The 6,803-nt window shown below is 47.8% G+C and overlaps 1 long non-coding RNA gene across 2 annotated transcripts; it reads left to right on the top strand.

The window, feature by feature from the left end:
• The first annotated feature begins 2,170 nt into the window (after window positions 1-2,170).
• On the top strand, window positions 2,171-6,444 carry LOC139252671 (uncharacterized). 2 transcript variants are annotated; one of them, XR_011591497.1, is made up of 3 exons: window positions 2,171-2,197; window positions 3,223-3,386; window positions 6,308-6,444. It is a non-coding gene; the product is annotated as an uncharacterized lncRNA (long non-coding RNA). The 2 variants fall into 2 exon arrangements; XR_011591496.1 differs by lacking the exon at window positions 2,171-2,197 and adding an exon at window positions 2,696-3,072.
• The last annotated feature ends 359 nt before the right edge of the window (window positions 6,445-6,803 follow it).

Genomic DNA, 6,803 nt, shown 5'->3' with positions numbered 1-6,803 from the left:
GAATTCTTTGAGGCTGTAACGAACATGGTGGATGAAGGGGAACCAGTGGATGTGGTGTATTTGGACTCCCAGAAGGCATTTGACAAGGTGCCACATAAAAGGTTACTGCGCAAGATAAAAGTTCACGGGATTAAGGGTAATTATATTAGCATGGATAGAGGATTGGCTAACAGAAAACAGAGAGTAGGGATAGATGGTTCATTCTCGGGTTGGCAATCAGTAACTAGTGGGGTGCTGCTGGGACCCCAACTATTTAAAATCTATATTAACAACTTGGAAGAAAGGACCGAGTGCAATGTAGCCAGGTTTGCTGACTATGCAAAGATGGGATAAAAAGCAATGTGTGAGGAGGACACAAAATACCTTCAAAATGTCATAGACAGGCTAAGTGAGTGGGCAAAAATTTGGCATAATGTTGGAAAGTTGCCATAACTTTGGCAAAAAAAAATCAAAGAGCAAGTTATTATTTAAATGGAGAAAAATTGCAAAGTGCTGCAGTACAGTGGGACCTGGGGGTATTTGTGCATGAAACACAAAAGGTTAGTATTCAGGTACAGTAAGTGATCACGAAGGCCAATGGTATCTTGGCCTTTACTGCAAAGGAGATGGAGTATAAAAGCAGGGAAGTCTTCCTACAATTGTACAGGGTATTGGTGAGGCCACACCTGGAATACTGCCTTGGTTTCCATATTTATGAAAGGATGTACTTGCTTTGGAGGCAGTTCAGAGAAGGTTCACTAGGTTGATTCCGGAGATGAGGGGGTTGACTTACGAGGAAAAGTTGAGTAGAATGGGCCTATACTCATTGGAATTCAGAAGAATGAGAGGTGATCTTATGGAAAAGTATAAGATTATGAGGGAGCTTGACAAGGTGGATGCAGAGAGGATGTTTCCACTGATAGGGGAGACTAGAACTAGGGGGCATAATCTTAGAATAAGGGGCCGCCCATTTAAAACTGAGATGAGGAGAAATTGCTTTTTTCAAAGGGTTGTAAATCTGTGGAATTCGCTGCCTCAGAGAACTGTGGAAGCTGAGACATTGAATAAATTTAAGACAGAGGTCAACAGTTTCTTAACCGATAAGGGATTAAGGGGTTATTGGGAGCAGGCAGGAACGTGGTCCTGAGTCTATAATCAGATCAGCCATGATTGTATTAAATGGCGGAGCAGGCTCCAGGGGCCGTACGGCCTATTCCTGCTCCTATTTCTTATGTTCTTATGTAACAGGCCGATGATAATCAGCCCTTGATGAATCGACTGACTCTGGCAGATTGGGATGTGATCTTTGGGTTTGAGCTTCCCGTGTGCTAATCTTCTCCTTCTAACACCCTGTAAAAGGAGTTTACAAAAGTCATCACTGTAAGTACAGGATAGAACTTCAGAACATTCTCTCCTTCTTGTTCCTGTCCCATGGGTCATGCAGCGCCGATACACCTGGGTAATCTGGGCATGTCACTGATGGTAAAACCCGCAGCTCCCGCCCCGCTGGACACACACGTGACAACCAATGGGCCAATGGTTTTCCTGGTGCCCTCTCCGCCCCTGGTGCCAGGCTCGGTACTCGGCCATCCTGTGAGGTTTGTGCCCTCCTCTCCCCCGCTCCCCCCAGCACCACTGGTGCCAGGCTCAATACTCGGCCATCCTGTGAGGTTTGTGCCCTCCTCTCCCCCGCTCCCCCCAGCACCACTGGTGCCAGGCTCAATACTCGGCCATCCTGTGGGGTCGGTGCCCTCCCCTGGTGCCAGGCTCGGTATACGCCCATCCTGTGGGGCCGGTGCCCTCCCCTGGTGCTAGGCTTGTTATATGCCATCCTGTGGGGTCGGTATCGACCTTGCCAGGCTACATGACGTCACATAGACTGCGTTGCCAGGTTCATGATGTCACACACCTCACCTTGCTGGGGTTTTGACGTCACACACCCCTTCTTGCCGGGTTGATGACGTCACTGGTGCTGAGTGAACGGCGGCGCGAGTTCGAATCGCAGCCACGTGACCCGGAGCGAGCCGCCTCGGACTGTGGGAGTGGGCGGAGTAAATGGCAGATACAGGGCCGCGATTGGTGGGCGGCCTGTCAATCAGGTCAAACAGCCAATTGCAGGGGCGGACAACGCCTCCCTGAGCGTGCTGGGAGGCGGCACTGCGCATATCCAGGATTCCCGGAGGCCGGCCGTTGGTGAAGGTAAACAAGATGGCGGAAAGTGAGCGGAGCTGAGCGGCACTGGGGGCCGAGGGAGAGTGTCCCGGGGGGAGAGAGAGGGGGCCGAGGGAGAGTGTCCCGGGGGAGCGGGCAAAAGAGACCCACACACGCACACAGACTGACACAGGCACACCCCCAGAATGACTGGGGAGGGAGGAGACAGATGGGGGATGAGGAAAGCTGAGGAACTTCTGTAATTGTCTCTCTTCTCCTCTTCCCCCTCCCCTCGGCCCCTCGTCACCACCGCCCGTCCCCGGGGGCCCAGTGAGATCAGACAGTGTGTAACCCGGGGGCCCAGTGAGATCAGACAGTGTGTAACCCGGGGGCCCAGTGAGATCAGACAGTGTGTAACCCGGGGGCCCAGTGAGATCAGACAGTGTGTAACCCGGGGGCCCAGTGAGATCAGACAGTGTGTAACCCGGGGGCCCAGTGAGATCAGACAGTGTGTAACCCGGGAGCCCAGTGAGATCAGACCGTGTGTAACCTGGGAGTGGGCTCAGTGATTTCAGACAGTGTGTAACCCGGGGGCCCAGTGAGATCAGACAGTGTGTAACCCGGGAGCCCAGTGAGATCAGACAGTGTGTAACCCGGGGGCCCAGTGAGATCAGACAGTGTGTAACCCAGGGGTCCAGTGAGATCAGACAGTGTGTAACCCGGGGGCCCAGTGAGATCAGACAGTGTGTAACCCAGGGGTCCAGTGAGATCAGACAGTGTGTAACCCGGGGGCCCAGTGAGATCAGACAGTGTGTAACCAGAGGGTCCAGTGAGATCAGACAGTGTGTAACCCGGGGGCCCAGTGAGATCAGACAGCGTGTAACCCGGGGGCCCGGTGAGATCAGACAGTGTGTAACCCGGGGAGAATTCTGGTGATTTTCTGTAAGTCCAGACGGGCGGGAGATCTGAGGAAAAGGATAAAATCAAACAGAAATACTGGACATATACTTTTCTGAAACATTGGAAAAACACTTTACATTACATTCCACTTCACAACATTAATCTTCTAACTTTCTGCCCTGTGATAATTAGATCCCAGTGAATGGCGGAGTGATTGAGAAAGTTCCACAGCTGGAAGGAAACAGGGATTGTGGACTGAGGAACAACAGCAGGTGAACCAGCACAGGATTGAGAGAGCACCAACCAGTGAGCCTCTTCCGATTGAAAGCGCTTCAATCGATTGACTGGGGAGAAAGGTAAGAGAAAGTGCCATTTACTCAGATACACACCGGTCCTGTAGACAGTACACACAGGTTACAAGGCAAGACAGGAAATGAGACCGGGACAGACTAACCACCGAGCACAATTATCCAGCATGAGGCCGTGCAATGGGATGTGAAGTGAGATCAGTTTTTCAGAAAATTAGTTAAACATGATTTCCCCTTCATGAATCCATGTTGCGTCTGCTTGATTGCACTATTCCTATCTAGATGTCCTGCTATTTCTTCCTTAATGATAGCTTCAAGCATTTTCCCCACTACAGATGTTAAACTAACCGGCCTATTGTTACCTGCCTTTTGTCTGCCCCCTTTTTTAAACAGAGGCGTTACATTAACTGCTTTCTAATCCGCTGATACCTCCCCAGAGTCCAGAGAATTTTTGTAGATTATTACAAATGCATCTGCTATAACTTCTGCCATCTCTTTTAATACCCTGGGATGCATTTCATCAGGACCAGGGGACTTGTCTACCTTGAGTCCCATTTGCCTGTCCAGCACTACCTCCCTTGTGATCGTGATTATCTCAAGGTCCTCCCTTCCCACATTCCCGTGACCAGCAATTTTTGGCATGGTTTTTGTGTCTTCCACTGTGAAGACCGAAGCAAAATAATTGTTTAAGGTCTCAGCCATTTCCACATTTCCCATTATTAAATCCCCCTTCTCATCTTCTAAGGGACCAACATTTACTTTAGTCACTCTTTTCCATTTTTACTATCTGTTTTTATGTTTTGCCCAAGTTTACTTTCGTAATCTATCTTTCCTTTCTTTATTGCTTTCTTAGTCATTCTTTGCTGTTGTTTAAAATTTTCCCAATCTTCTAGTTTCCCACTAACCTTAGCCACCTTATACGCTATGGTTTTTAATTTGATACTATCCTTTATTTCCTTGGTTATCCACGGCTGGTTATCCCTTCTCTTACCGCCCTTCTTTTTCACTGGAATATATTTTTGTTGAGCACTATGAAAGAGCTCCTTAAAAGTCCTCCACTGTTCCTCAATTGTGCCACCGTGGAGTCTGTGTTTCCAGTCTACTTTAGCCAACTCTGCCCTCATCCCACTGTAGACCCCTTAAGTACTCTGAGCTGCAGGCTATCAGGCCCCGGGGATTTATTGGTCTTCAATCCCATCAATTTCCCTTACACAATTTCCCACCTAATAAGGATTTCCTTCAGTTCCTCCTTCTCACTAGATCCTCTGTCAGCTGGTATTTCCAGAAGGTTATTTGTGTCTTCCTTCATGAAGGCAGAAGCAAAGTATTTGTTCAACTGGTCTGCCATTTCTCTGTTCCCCATTATAAATTCACCTGACTCTGACTGCAAGGGACCTACGTTTGTCTTCACTAATCTTTTTCTCTTCACATATCTATAGAAGCTTTTACAGTTAGTGTTTATGTTCCCAGCAAGCTTCCACGTATACTCTATTTCCCCCCCCTCCTACTTAAACACTTTGTCCTCCTCTGCTGGATTCTAAATTTCTCCCAGTCCTCAGGTTTGCTGCTTTTTCTGACCAATTTATATGCCGCTTCCTTGGATTTAACACTATCCTTAATTTCCCTTGTTAGCCACGGTTGAGCCACCTTCCCCGTTTTATTTTTTGCTCCAGGCAGGGATGTACAATTGTTGAGGTTCATCCATGTGATCTTTAAATGTTTGCCATTGCCTATTCACTGTCAACCCTTTAAGTATCATTTGCCAGTTTATTTATAGCCAATTCACGCCTCATACCATCGAAGTTACCTTTCCTTAACTTCAGGACCCTAGTCTCTGAATTAACTGTGTCACTCTCCATCTTGATAAAGAATGTTACCATATTATGGTCACTCTTCCCCAAGGGGCCTCGCGCAACAAGATTGCTAATTAGTCCTTTCCCATTACACATCACCCAGTCGAGGAAGTCCAGCCCTCTAGTTGGTTCCTCGACATACTGGTCTCGAAAACCATCCCTAATACATTCCAGGAAATCCTCCTCCACCGTATTGCTACCAGTTTGGTTAGCCCAATCTATATGTAGATTAAAGTCGCCTATAATAACTGCTGTACCTTTATTGCACGCATCCCTAATTTCTTGTTTGATGCTGTCTCCGACCTCACTACTACAGTTTGGTGGTCTGTTCATAACTCCCCCTAGCGTTTTCTGCCCTTTGGTATTCCGCAGCTCCACCAATACAGATTCGACATCATCCAAGCTAATGTCCTTCTTTACTATTGTGTTAATTTCCTCTTTATCCAGCTCCATTTCCATTTCCTTTCTGTCTATCCTTCCTGAATGCTGAATATCCCTGGATGTTGAGTTCTCAGCTTTGGTCACCCTGGAGCCATGTCTCTGTGATGCCAATTATATCATATTCGTTACTTGCTGCCTTCGCAGTTAGTTCGTCCATCTTATTACGAATACTCATCGCATTGAGGCGCAGAGCCTTCAGGCATGTCTTTTTAACTCACTTTGCCCATTTAGAATTTTGCTGCAATGTGGCCCTTTTTGATTTTTGCCTTGGGTTTCTCTGCCCTCCACTTTTACTTTTCTTCTTTTTATCCTTTGCTTCAAATATTCGACACACTGTGTTTGAAACAAAGCTGATTTATTTCATATTTATACACAATATTAATCTCTAGCTCATATATAGGGGTTATTAAGATCATCAGAAACAAACAGTAACTGCCAGAATGAACATGGTTCAGTGCCCAATGCAATCACAGTAAATCCTGTTCCATTCACAAATTCAATCTGTCAATGGCGAGGCTTTTATCCGGCATGCCCCGCGAGCGAGAATGTGCCGCACCCAGACTACAGGACCTCAGTGCGCAGGCGCGGATCCTGGTTGGGTTTGGAGCATGCGCAGTCCGTGTAATGGCGGAACGGACACGTTTCGCATACGCTGTTCAGAATTGTCATTTTCAGCGGGTCTGAGGGGAGCAATGGACCAGCGGGGAGCCGCGAAGGCTTCATAAACAACCGGTGCCCGCCGCAAGCCCGGAATAATAACCAGAACATCGGCGGTTGCAGCTTCGGGGCTTTTTCCCGGTCACAGGCCCAGTCTAACAGAAGACAGTTTCAGCACTCCGCCATCTTGATTCAGTGAGTAGCACAGCGCATGTATGGCCATCTTGGTGCAGGAACAAAGTGAATGATGTCATTGTCTATTTCCAACCGGGTCCGAGTGGGCAAAGGAATGTCACAGATAATTTATTCTCACTCTCCACACCTCGGATTTCTCACCATCTCCCCTAAAGACGATGCTCAGTTCTGAGCTTACGGTTTATGTTCACACAATTACATAAGAACATAAATATGAGCAGGAGTAGGTCATTTTGCCCCTCGAGCCTACTCCGCCCTTCAATAAGATCATAGCTGGTCTGATCATGGACTCAGCTCCACTTCCCTGCCCGCTCCCCAT

This window comes from Pristiophorus japonicus, unplaced genomic scaffold, assembly GCF_044704955.1.
Source record: "Pristiophorus japonicus isolate sPriJap1 unplaced genomic scaffold, sPriJap1.hap1 HAP1_SCAFFOLD_476, whole genome shotgun sequence".
Taxonomy (NCBI): Eukaryota; Metazoa; Chordata; class Chondrichthyes; family Pristiophoridae; genus Pristiophorus; species Pristiophorus japonicus.
The sequence above is the reverse complement of the archived record's forward strand: the minus strand, read 5'-3'. Positions and strand labels throughout refer to the sequence as shown.